Here is a 14,670-nt window from a genome sequence, read left to right as displayed (position 1 = left end):
TTTCTTTATTTAAGAAAGTACTTGAAACAAAACTGTTACAGATAATTCTCAATCTTAATCAAGGGTCGAACGAATAAATCTAAGGATAAATGTTAAATAATAATAAGTAAATAGATACAAACATGTAAAAATTATATACGATAACTATAGGAAATAAAACATGGAAATGTCAAACTTTTTTTAAATAGATCATGATATAATGAGTCTAATAGTTCTATGTCCATCTGTACATTTACAAATCACGTTGATTTGTGAAAGTGACGTTAATTAATTTTTTTAATTTTAATGAAAGAATTAAGCTTGTTTAATCCCCCGTAAGTGAATCGAACTGCTTTATTGTCCTTGAAAAATCTTTTAAATTTTTGAGATAGGTGGAATATAAGGTATCGTGAAAAATGTAGTTATATTTTTTATGTCTGTCTGTTTTTTATTCGTGTGAGTTTCATTGTCATTTTGATCTCTAAAGTTTTTGAACAATCTTTTTTTGATGATATTAAAAATTAATTTTAAGGAGTATCCGTTGTTTACTAAGATGTTGATTATTCTATGGAAATTTTTTTCGTGAAAGCTAGGATGTGACAACATTAAAACTCTGTTTGTTAAGCCCGTAATAGTATTTTTTGGCATGAGTGGCATTCTATTACATTTCCTTTTAACAATTTGTCAGCTCGTTAATAGTACAATATTATAATCAGGAAATGGAAGTAACTCATTACGAAATTTATAGTCACAAGTTACTTTTTTGATAATTTTTATTACAGTTACAAGTTACTTTTTTGATAATTTTACTGTGATAATTTTAATTGTGTTACTTTCTTTTGATAACTAACGTAGTTACATTTTTTTGGTAACGGTAATGAATTTTATAGTTACTTTTACCGTTACCTCACATATGATTAGATACGGTTCGATTGAACGCAAGCCACTTATAGCGCTTGAGATTAGAAAGCCCCTAGGTACCCATTGGCTGTGATTGTAGTTGATTTTAAAAAAGTAACGAAAAAGTTACTTTCTCAAGTAATGGTAACTGTAACGAGTTACTTTTAAAAATCGATAACAAGTAACTTGTTACTTTTTCTATTCGGTAATTTGTTACTTTTAAAAAGTTCCTTTTAAAAAGTACTTTTAAAAAACTTTCCATTCCCTAATTATAACTTACAACTTAATGATAAATAAATTATTCTCTTGATTCATAGTGTAGTCAGCAATGTACTGTTTTTTTTATATTATTATTATTTCATCAAAATCATATATTTTTACACATATTTTTTATACATATAAAACATAGGGTGTTCACCATCCTTACAATTTCTCAGATACTTTCGACAGTTAAAAAAAAAAGTTAAAAGGTGAATATTCATCTGTTTTATACAGGCTAAAACACGCGATAAAAAAATAAAAAAAAATTTTTTTTCATAAAAAATAGAAGTCATCTTAAATTTTGTAAATAGCACCATACAATTTTTTCCATAATATTGTAGGGGCCTTCAAAACAAATTCAAATTACTACTGAAATGTCATTGATGTTTTATTGATTTTAGTTAATTTCAAATTTGTAACATTATTTGTATTATAACAGCAGTGTTTACAACATCTGACTAGAAGGGCTTGGCAAAATTTGCACTTCTCGGTCGATTTTCGAGGCTCCGCCTACCACTACTCTCACCATTCGCCCCGCGCGCAGTCCAAATGCCGCTCGACGTTTAGGAGCGTCTAACGTTCAAAGACATGAGGTGCACGGGGCGCACGCTTTGGACGCTCACGCTGTAAACTTCATTCTATCTTTTTTTCACTCATTATATAATTAACACAGAATGAAGCAACGGGTAAGCGCTCAAAATGAATGCATCCAATGAATTTTCAATAATTTTCCACGTCACCTTTGAGGGTACTATTTTTGACGGGTTTTTTTTAAGTGATATCCCCAATAAAAAGGGATAGTCCACTGATAAAAATGATGAACGACCAAGTAATTAAATAAAAACGAACTGAAATGAAAAATACTTATTCTGATTTTCGGAATCTTTTATTGGAGAGATCAGAAACATCGATTTGCATATTACACGTAGCGAGCCGCATAAGACGAAGCAAAGAATCATCGCTCAAAATAGAACATCTTTCATTTTTTATAAGTTTTGAAAAGGATGTCTCACATAAATATGTAGATCCGAATATGGAATGAATTTGAAGTCCGAAATCTATGATAATTCTTCCAACATTTTGTAAAAATCGGCATCAATTTCTTTAAGTGCAATATCGTTCTGCAAATCACATAATTTATTTTGCAAGTCAAGATGCTGTCCTTCAATTGTAAGGGGATTCTCGAAAAGAATTAATTCAGTTCTGAGTTTTTTGAAGCAAGTAAACCGTGTATCAAATTCGTCTATAAGAGAATCTAGAAAATGAATGTATTCTTTGAAATTGCAATTATTGTCATGTTCTTCGAGAAGAATTTGACAAGAAGGAAAAAAGTGAAAAATATCATTTAAATGAGATTTTAATATCTGCAATTTTCTTCGGAAAGAATCAATGTGACGCACTAATTGGGAAATATTTTGATTCGTCCTTTGCAGTTTTAAATTAAGAAGCCTAACTTGATTACTTATATCAGTAATAAAAGCGAGTTCACATCTTCCAAGAAATGTCATAGCTTTCAGAAGAGATATATTCGTGAAATTTTGAATTGTTCATTTCTTTCAGGAAAAGGAGAACGTCTTTTCTTATCGTAAAAAATATTTCTAAACATTCGCAGCACTAAGTCAACGAATTGGACAATAAAGTAAGACATCTGTGTAACAGCTTTATGTTCCTCAAGAAATAATTTAAATTATCGGTTAGTAAGGAACTTATGTCCACCTTTAATTTCATTAATTATTTTAGTGATCTCCATAGCTGTTGAAAGTTTTACAACTTTACCGGCTAATGCTTCCTGATGTAGTATGCAGTGAATAATGGGAATATTTAAATTTCATTGCTTTAATTGACCGGCGAATCCTTTCTTTAAATCTATCATAGCTTTCGCGCTATCAGTCGTAATTGAAGAACATTTACTAAAATCTATGTCAAATTTTTTAAGAGTTTCTTCAACTGTCAAAAAAATATTGAGTTCTGTCGTTGTGTTACGTAATACGACGAAATCTAAAAGTTCCTTGATACATGAATAATCGTCTTGTACAATGCGAGTAAAAATATTAAATTGACTCATGTGTCGAATGTGCTTTCGCCAAGGCGCGAAGAAAAATATTTACATGATTTCAAAAGGTAATTTATCCCTTATGGGATAATCACTGATATCATCAATTCTTGATGTTATAATTCTTGCACTAAGACGAATGTTCATTGCTTCCTCCAGAGTTAAGGAATTACCAAAAGCTTTTACTGCTTCAATAATACAGTTTTTTACAAAAACGCCTTCGGTGAATAGCTTAGAATTTTCTGCTGTACTATAAGCAGAGAAACAACTGCAAGAGGTTTGTAGGGATTTTTGGGAAGAACAAGGAAAAGAAGGTATTGGAGTTTCTTCTTGATAAACTAATTTTAACTCTTCTATAATATTCAATTTTTCTGAATTTGAGTAATTTAAATAATTTACTGAATGATGAGTTTTGAAATGCTTCTCTAACACATATTCTTTAATTACCGAAGGTTGAAAGCCGCAAAGAAAATAAACAAATCGTTCGACCTGAAATGTAACTAAAAAAGTAATTAAATTCTCAAGATTTATGAGAATGAAGCATTGCACTGAAGCTTTGTTGAACATATTAAAACTTAAAAAGTAAAATTGTTAAAATCAAATATAAATCTTACATTTTTTAAAACACACGTCCGTGTACGACGACGTGTCATTCAGATATTCTCGAAGTAAGAGGTCACACAGTAAACATTAAGACAAATTTGCAAATATGACGAACAAAACACATGTATATAGTTGTTAAGTCAAACCGATAAAAACCGCAATAAATTATTTTATAAGAATTAAAAACTGTCAAAATTATTAAAATTCTACAATAAAGAATTACATAATAAAAAGAAAAAATGAAAAAATTCAATATGAACGAGATATGAAAATTCATATCTCGTTAAAATTGTTACATTTTCGTCAACCAATAAAACTTTGTCAAAATAAATCAATAAACTATAAATCTAAAAAAGTTTCTAACATTTATCAGGAAAAATTTTCAAGCATCGCTGCATAGGTATAGAGCTGATATAAACCTTCTGTATCTGAACGTAAATTAAGGCCATTCCTTTACATGAGTATGAATGCCATTTCCGAAATTAATCTTTTGTTCAAAAATTTCTCCTTGTCTAAATTTGGAGTTCTTCCAATCGAAGTCATGTGTAAATTCAATACGATGTTCAGTAATTACAGAGTGTCAGTGTTCCAATTTATATGTCTACGATGTTCAGATATTCTGCTGGAAAGTTTCCTACATATTTGTCGCACATACGATACATCGCAATCTTTACAACAAATCTTATCTTATCTCTAGACCACATTTTTATTATCAAATTTTGGAAGAGCGTCCTTTTGTACTTTTATGAATCTTTAATTTGTTATCGCTAAAAAACGCTAATTTTATGTTGGTGTCTTTACAAATCGACGAAAATTTCTCTGACGTAGAATCAATATGGTAACAAAAACCAAAATACGTGATCATACGATAACCGTATCGTCATTTGAGACATTATTAATAAAAAATTTTTTGTTAAACCAATATTTTAGACGACTATTGATCGTGTCAAAAACAAATTTTGCCGGATAGTCATTATTTAATAATGTACAAATAATGAACTTAATATTGTTACAATGAAATTTTGGATCTGAGAGTAACATGCTCTGTTCAACATACCTATTGACATCTTTTTTATGAGAAATAGGATGTGACGATAAATAGTTCAAGTACCGTCCTGAGAATGTTGGTTTGTGGTACCAATCTAACTCTAAACAGTTAATGTTATTAATAATGGTTACATCGAAGAAGTTGATACTATTGTATCCCATTTCTAAGATTAATTGCAATCTCAGATGAAACGAATTAAAAGTTGTCATAATAAGATCAATCATATCAGATGAGACTGCCATCACGATATCATCCACATATCTGAAGTAAAAGGGCAATTGAAAGCCTAACATTGCTATTGCTTTAGTCTAAGTTTAATTGCTTTAGTCTGCTCTCTATGTCTTGCATGACCAAATCTGCTATAATAAGAGATAAAGGCAATTGGTATGCCAAAGTTCTGTTTGTATATTTCCCCATTAAAAGTGAAATACATCAAGTTAAGTACTAATTCTAGTACTATCAAAATTTTTTTTCCGGAATAGCCGTTGATTTTTTAATGTAATTCCATTTATTAATCACACTCTCAATCACCAAATCTAATGGAATATTAGTAAATAACGAAATGACATCAAGAGAAATTAAAGAATAATTAGTTTTCAACCGTATACCTCTTAACTTCTTTGCAAGATGAAAACTGTTTTTAATTTTACTGAAAGGTTTAAGAGATTTTTCAGTAATAATATCGTGTAAAAATGAAGCCAGCGAATATAAAGGACTGTCAATTGAAGAAATTATTGTATGATCCTAAAGAGATAATTAGGTTATGCACTTTTGAAAGTATATGCACAAGATAAGTTACCTTCACTACATAATATTTTTTGTACGTACTATTTGGAATGTAATTTTTATTTTTCCAAAGTGATAATAGAACTTTTTTTATAAGAATATTGATAGGGTTTTTTATGACTTCAGTGTAGGTGTTAGGATCATCAAATATTTCTTTGACTTTCGAAATGTAAATATTTTTATTTAGAGTGATATTTCCCTCATCTGCCTTAGTGAAAATGATATCTAGATTATTAGTGCAAAATTGTTTTGTGTCTCGTACTAAATGAGTTAATCGTTTACCGATTACGTTATTTTGAACAAAAGATGATAAATAATTTTTCAATATAGGCGTGATACAATTCCTGATACTTAAAATATTACTAGGTTTAATTTTCCTAAAATTATTTTCTAAATTTTCTAATAATTCTTTTTTTATCAAATGAAGGTAATGCGAAGTTTTCACCTAATTGTAATAAATATTGAACTTTCTCAGGAATTATAAAGCCAGATAAATTTGTGAATCAACCTTCTTTGCTATTAAATAATAAAGACTTTGATGTTGTTTCAATAAATTCAATAGGATCTATTTTTATGTTAAAATGATTGTTGGAATGATAAGAATTACCTGTGGATAGACAACTGATATTGAGTCTTGGAAATCTTGGAAATCCGAGGCACTAATACCAATATTTGATAAGGCTGATTATTCAACACATGATAATGGATCGAAAATATATCATTATAAATTCTTCTTTTATTTTTTTGCAACATCCATTTTATTTTTATTGAAAGAATGATTTCCTCTTTCCTCATCTGAGATTGAAAAGTCTTTTCTTGTTTTGCAAAAAATTACAAATTAATATAGGAACATGTTGTTGAATGTTTCTCTTGAGATTTAAAATTTGTTTAAAACAAGATATTATTAGATCTATAAGCATCATTAAATTTTATTTAAAAAATTTTTAATATATATTGATTCCTAAAATAATTAATTCTGTGTATGGAACGGAAATGTGAGAATTTTAGTTTATCATCCATTAGAAATTTTAGATGTGGAATGATATATTGTTCCTTATACAAGTTTTAACAAATTTTATCCGAATTTTGTTTCTAATGATATTCTTGTGATATTTAATCCAAAGCTTCATTGCTTTTAAAGGAATAATCCCAAAAGTTAGATAAATAAATAAATTTGAAAAAAGAAAGAGGTAACGTAAATTGATGCATATTACAACCAACGTAAATAAACAAAAACAATAATTATATTAGGACTCTCGAATTTTAAACAATACAAAAAGATAAATATAATAGGCTAATAAAAATCAGCAATGATAAACGGTGCAATTATTTAGTGAGCAATCAATACTTAGATATTGAATTGATGTCTTCTTTATTTTGAACGTTCCGACTATCTTTGGAGTCCTCCTCAGCAAGAATGATACAAGTCTAGTTAGCTCACATGTCCATAATGCCTAAGTTACTTTGGTTATAAAATTTCTGTATTTAGTATAGCTAAGTGTAAAACTACACAATCAAATATATGTATTAAATACAGAAAATTTTATAACAAAAAATAAAAAGGAATCTCGAAGGAATACTGCCAGATATCAACAAACTTTGATCTCTCTTCAGACCATTCTCCGTTGATAATCAATCTAAGCAACAGAGTAGCTCTGAAAGCCTTCTCTCTTCCTCCTTGTTTTTTGATCAATAAAAGAACTAATTGGGATCTATTCTGAGAACAGTTAGAATTCTCACTTCCTATTGAGGTTTCACTTAAAAGCAAACATGATTTAATTCAGTTGAAGATTTCAACAATCATGTTCAACGCGTAGCTTGGAACTCTACATCGTACGTTAGTACAACGAATATAATGAATCTACACCAGTCAACATCCATTGCATTAAGAGACAAACTCTCGATCAAGAGAAAGCTTAGAAAGCAATGGCAGATCTATAGATCTCCTCAAAAAACAAAATTAAATAAAACCATTAAAGAAAAGATTACTAGACGAAGAGAAAAATGCAGGCATCCAGACACACTTGCAAAACCTAAGTCCGAAGCCTCTGACTATTCATTGGAAGGCTACTAAGAAATTGAAACGATCTCTTCACAGTTCGTAAAAGTGACGAACTTTGAGCTAAACCAATCAAGAAAAAGCTGATAATTTTGCGACCCATCTTATGAAAGTTTTTTCCCCTAACAGAGCGAAGAGGGTCCTCTCGAACCTGGGAGGTTTACTTCCTCGTGCCTCAAGTTTGTCAAGAAAAGTCTGCTCACCCAGGAATATTCAGTAAGAACGAAGTACAACTATAGTCATTTCTAAACACTTGGAATGCAAAAGGATACCAGGTTATGATCTAATTACTGGTCGTGTGCTTAAAGAACTACCAGACTCAGTTATTCTTTATATCTCTTTAATGCAATTCTTCGCGGTTAGGATTCTTTTCGCCACGATAGAAAGTGGTGCAAATCTTATATATAAGTGATCCAAAACCTAATAAAGACGCTTCTCTTGTTAAATTCTATAGGCCTATAAGCTTTCTGTCAGTTTTGTCTAAAGTTTTCGAAAAACTTCTTCTTCAAAGACTTATCCCAATTATAGAGAAAAAAAACTTATTCCTAACCACCAATTTGGTTTTCGCAGCAAGCACGCCACCGTTGAACAAATTCATAGAATAAAATACTACAAAATAAATAAAATACTACAAACTTTAGAAGACAAAAAATGTTGTTCAGTTGACATTTCTTGACATATCGTAAGCTTTCGACAAGATCTAGCACTATGGCCTTCCATATATTAGGTGTTGGAATTAATTCGTAGCGTTTTTAATGAAAGAATGTTATTTATTTCACATGAGCATTAAAAAATACATTAATGAAAGTACTTCCCATCACTTGTAAAACGCTACGAATTAATTCCAACACCTAATAAAATCCAACATCATCTACCAGAAAGTTATCATAATATTCTTAAAAGCTATCTCCGTGATCGGTACTTTCTCGTAAAACAAAATGACGCATATATGAAATCCATAAAATCTCCTCAGCTGTTCTGGCAGGGCAGCGTTCTGGATCCGATTTTATATTTGTTATTCACAGCAGAACCTACCAATCAGTTCTAATATTTTCACAGCAACATATGCGAATGATACGGCTTCTCGCAATACATAATGATCCTAACACGGCTTCACAACTCCTTTAAGAAAACTTATTACAAATACAAAATTAGTTGAAAAGATGGAGAATCAAAGTAAATGAAACAAAGTTTGCTCATGTTACATTCACTACTCGAGCGACTACTTGCCTCCCTGTTTATTTAAATCAAATTAAAATCCCGCAAGTCTCTAAGATTAAATATCTTGGTATGTATCTAGATAGGCGATTAAACGCCTGACGAACCCGCATCTTCACGAAACGCACAGCTGGGATTCAAATTGTATAAATATTGGGAATGTTGGGAAGAAATTCTCAACTGAACCTCGATAATAAGTTACTAAGTTATAAAACAATTTTGAAACTGATCTGGAAACTGATATGGTGTCCAACTTACAGAATCAAATTCAAACTTAGACATAATACAAAGATTCTAATCAAAAGTTCCGATCAAAGGCTCAGAATAATTATCAACTCCCCTTAATATCACGAAATATTATACCGAGACCTAAAAATACCATGGTAAAGGACACAATCTAGAATTTCTGTATTAGTTACCGCGACAAATTGTCTACCCATCCTAACAGCGTTGCTACGGGCTTCATAAAGAACAGAGAAATAGTAGAATGACTAAAAAAGAAGAGATCTACGGATTTCATTCGCCTTGGATTAATTTCGAGCATTTTAATGTATAAGAATGTGCACAGAGGTCACATATTTTGCTAGCCACTTATAACTCATTAAAAAATATTGCTGAATATCTTTTGTTACTGACAGTTTGCAATAAAATTGAAATATTTTTAAAAAATATATACTTTCATATACCTATGAGTCAAAAATATATACTTTCATATACCTGTAAGTCAAAATGCTTTTTTCATTTATGATCATTTCAAATATACCACAAGTATGTCCACAATAGCTATTTGAAAATTATGAAATTATCGCAAATAATAACAAATAATACAATAATTAAATAATAATAAATAATAATAATAATTTAATAATATAATAATTGGTATAATGTATTGAACGATCATTAAGAAAAGTCAGTATAAATAAAATGGGAAATAAAAATGAAAATAATCAGAGTTAAATGAGGTATAAAATCGCACGCAACAAATTTTTTATTGATAAGAAATTTGTATTTATTTATTTATTGTAATAATTATTAGTAAGTAAGCGGCATCATCACGAAATTTGATAAAAATATACTCATTCGATACGTTTTCACAAAATGAAAGAATCTGGCAGAAAAACGTGGTGGTATGCTTCATGAATTATTAAATACAAATTATTAAATGTAAAGTTGGGCTACGAAAACATAACCCGAGTGCTCCCATCATTTTATCTTTGTGTTTAATTGGATAATAAAATAATATACAGGGTCACTCGGGTGACGTTTACATTAAGCAGCTCTAATAACTATTCGAGTAAAGAAAACTTGTTTTCCTAACCTGAATAGACGCTTAAGGCAGACTGTCTTTTTCAACTACATTCTCATTTCGAATGGAAACGTATCGAATGAGTATATTTTTATCAAGTTTTGCGATGACATCCACATTCTAAAGCTACATTTCAAAACGTTCTCTCCGACAAAAATTTTACTTAAAAAAATACTGTAGTATATGTTATATGTCCTATATATTTTGAATAAAATTTTACTTGGAAAGGATGTTTTGGAATATAGCTTAAGTAAATACATTTATTATATTTACATCCTGCTATTCCATGTTTAAATCTTTGCGTAAAAGCGATGATGCTAAAAGTTAGATTAATCCAACTTTTCAACAATGTCGTTGGCGATAAGAAAGTGGGCAAATTGAGGGAGAATTCAATCACGTGATCATTTATCTCTGCGACAAGCGACATAAAATTGTACCTTAAAGTTCCTTACTGACAATACATCTCATTGGTTAATCGGTTTAGTTCCTAGACAGTTCAGCCGACATCCAACCAAAGAATGTGCATACAATGAGAACTCATTTCTAACCAATCAAAAACTTATGTGAACGAAAATACTTTTATTTATTGACAATACAAATATTGATAATTATGTGCTATAAACCAAACTTGGTCAATAAGAAATCTATAGCCAAAAGTTGATAAGACTTCGTTCAACAAGAGAATGACCTCGAATCGAACAAAAATTCGTCCGTTTTGCGCAGGTCTTCATAGCATTGTACAGCATTACATTGCCTGCTATGCGCAAACTGAGGTCATTTTCTCATTGAACAAAGTATATACATTGTAGTTATGGAGATATGCGCTTACAACCGATCCGCCTCGGTGAAACACATATTCCCTCCGTTTTTCGCCAACCTTCGATTGGCAGCAGTCGATCATAAAAATATGCAATAAAATCAATAAATGATATATCACTGACATAAGTAGCAATTTGATTTTTTTTTGTCTTGAAGACGCCAATGTGATTTGAAGATCCCTACAATATAATTTGAATTCGTCTTGACGACTTCTACAATATTATGGAAAAAAATTGTATGATGCTATTTTAAAAAATTTAAGACTAAATTATAACTTTGATTTTCTTATGAAAACAAATTTTTTTAATTACATATATCATAGAATTAAACGAACTATTGCATCGTGTTCAGCGATTTAAAACAACATACCACATTTGAAATCCGGATTAAACCATTTTTGCATCAAATTAAATATGTATTAAGGATCGAAGATTTGATTTAAAAATTGTTCACTAGCGACTTCTAAATCTTAATTTTTTAATATTAGGTGTTGGAATTAATTCGTAGCGTTTTACAAGTGATGGGAAGTACTTTCATTAATGTATTTTTTAATGCTCATGTGAAATAAATAACATTCTTTCATTAAAAAACGCTACGAATTAATTCCAACACCTAATACTAAAAATCAAAATTACTAAATATTGATTTTCAATCATTTTTACTCAAATATAATATTATCAACTTTACAGAAAAACAGCAAGAGATAAAAATATTTTATTTTTTTCTAATAAAGTTCTCAGAATTTTTTCAGTATTTTTTAATACCATATTGTCTCATGGTGGTAAAAATAAGAAAATGCAGTACTAAAAGTTGATAAAAAATTCTGAAAAAATTCCTAAAGTTTTATGAGAAGAAAATAAATGATTTTTGTCTTTTGCAATTTTTCTATAAAGTTGATAGCATTTAAATAAACAATTATTGATAATTAATATTTTTAGTAATTAATATCTCGTTAATCATTGCAAAAATCGCAAAATACAAGACTTTTCAACTCAGTTTAGTCCGTTCTACCTTGTTCAGGATGAATGGTGCCGTAATTTAATGACATCCTCACACACACACACACACACACACACACACACACACACACACACACACACACACACACACACGCACACGCACGCGCACGCGCACGCGCACGCACACGCACACGCACGCACACGCACGCACACACACACACACACACACACACACACACACACACACACACACACACACACACACACACACAGGTTATTAATTAAGTACGTTTCCATACTCAACAGAGCAATTCTTTGGTTTATTTCAAGTAAAAAAATTCATATAAATGTGTTCTAAACAGCTTAGTTTCCGAAATACAAGTGAATGTTTGCAAATGTTTGACGAAACGGTAAATTGCTTTGGAGATATCTTCCTGCATAAATATGCCTTGCTTCACGTGAGTTACCATTCGCACAACCGTAAACAAAGTGAAAATGTCAAAGTCACAAAATCAAAAATAGACTCCTCCTAGATTACCAGACTTAAATCTTTTGGAATATTTCTTTTGGGGGCACTTAAAATTGGTTTATATCACCCCAATTGAGAATGAGAATGATTTGAGGAATCGAATAGTTGCTTCATGCGAGACAATACGTAACACACCTGGTATCTTTGAATGTCAATTTTTGAGAAGAAGACTCGATGGATGTATCATGATGCAAGGTGGACATTTTCAATAATTTATCTAATTGTTTTATTTCATCAGAAGAACTGAAGCCTATTTTTGTTTTTCTATTTTTGACTAGTTCAAGCTGTATTTCTTTCAAATAAACAGATTATTACTACACGTTTAAATTTTTTTATTTCGGAAATTAAGCCGTTTAAAATACATGTTTATATGGACTTTTTTAAAATCGATTTTTTTTAAGCGAAACATCCTATTTTTGATTTTAGAATCTAATAGCTGAGGTCGAAGCTTTCCAAAACATACTATAATAAAGCCTCTTTTTAATCAGTACTTTTCAAGTTATGAGAGTTGAAGGTTACGCAACAGCCGGCATTCGCATTACCTAAACTAAGATGCTCGTATCCCTTTTAATGATGCGTAGATGGAGTGGTCATAGGAGGTCTTACGCAAGCGACAAGACTTTTCAATCAATCTTTTAGAAATAAAGATGATGGTATATCTAAATCAACTGTCATTCATTTGAGAATTTGTCATTCCTTTAAGCTCGCCTTACCTACCAGGTTTTAGTTCTCGGCTAGATCCTATCGGAATCTGAAACTTCGTCAAGTTATATTTCTGAATAGAAAACATATTTTTAACTTATCACATGCAAAATTGCTATCTCTAGAGTAAGAAAAGAACAAAGATGAAACAAAAAATATTTTATTCTTAAACTACATCATAAAAAGTTAAAATCTGAATTGCAATGTGAAAAAATCGCATTAGATACATATTCCAGTGGCGAGCTAGGGTTAAAAGAATATTATATATTATAGCAAATACTCAAATTGGCGTCCCTCCGCAATCTGACAATGTGTTAGACGATTATGAAAACTTAAGATTGCATTTCTACAAAATTCGCGAAGAATAATTCGTAAATCATTAAGATTTCGAGGTTTAGTATTATAAATTTTTCGCTTTAAATATCCCCACAACAAATAGTCGAGTGGATTTATATCAGGCGATCATGCTTGTCATTCAATGTAACCCCTTCTTTCTATCCATCTATTCGAAAAAATTTTCATTCAGATATTAGCATACTCGTAAACCATAGTGAGATGGCACCCCATCTTGCTGGAACCAAATTTCATTGAAGTTTTGACGAGCGATGTTTCGGATTGCCGAAACTATTTCATTTTGAAGCATGGTTAAGTAATTGTCAGCGTTTAAATTACCTTCAATAAAGAAAGGCCCAATAATGGCTTCATTTAAAATTCCAGCCCATACGTTGACTTTTTGCCGATTCTGAGTATGTGCCTCATACATCCAATGAGGATTTGTATCGCTCTAATATCTGCAATTATGTCGATTTACATTTCCGATTAGCTCAAAAGTAGCTTCATCTGAAAAAATAATGTTAACTACAAATAAAAGATTTCTATTGATATTTAACATCGTATTTTCGCAAAATTCAATGCGACGATCAAAATCATCTTCACATAGTTCACTTCACATAATTCCTGCGCTAGATGGATCTTATATCGATGAAATTTCTCCTTTTTCAGAATTTTATGAATTGACATAGAATCAATATCGTATTGTTGTTCAACTTTGCGAATAGAATTATGCGGATCTTCAATAAAAAACTGTAGAAGATTCAATCTTTTATCAGGATTTGTCGCTATTGTTAGTCTATCTTGTCTATTATGATCTCTTACAAAACCCATTTCTTCAAAACCCATTTCTTGTTGTACAGTACGAATAACAATCGATTTAGATATACCATTGTCTTCATTCCTAAAAGTTTGATTGAAAAGTTCTGTCACATATGCGTAAGACTTCGTACGATCACCCCATCCTCGCATCATTAAAAGGGATATACGTTCCTGTTCAGTAAGCATTATAAAATATTTTATATAAATGCTTTATAAATACAAAGATAACTATGTGGCGATAAGCAATCTCAAAACGGAATATCACGGAAAAGTATACCTTCTCAATCGCAGATCAT

General features: G+C 30.5%; 1 protein-coding gene and 1 pseudogene across 1 annotated transcript in view; both read right to left on the bottom strand.

Moving 5' to 3' along the window:
* LOC105144017 (BTB/POZ domain-containing protein KCTD9) overlaps positions 1 to 14,670 on the bottom strand; it is a 46,029-nt gene that overhangs the window by 27,558 nt on the left and 3,801 nt on the right. The gene's annotated exons all lie outside the window — the stretch shown is intronic.
* On the bottom strand, positions 402 to 2,890 carry LOC147909583 (general transcription factor II-I repeat domain-containing protein 2B-like; annotated as a pseudogene).

Source organism: Acromyrmex echinatior, chromosome 6 (genome assembly GCF_024713525.1).
Source record: "Acromyrmex echinatior isolate Ae372 chromosome 6, ASM2471352v2, whole genome shotgun sequence".
Classification (NCBI taxonomy): Eukaryota; Metazoa; Arthropoda; class Insecta; order Hymenoptera; family Formicidae; genus Acromyrmex; species Acromyrmex echinatior.
Note: the sequence above shows the minus strand (reverse complement) of the source record. Positions and strands in the feature narration are given on the sequence as shown.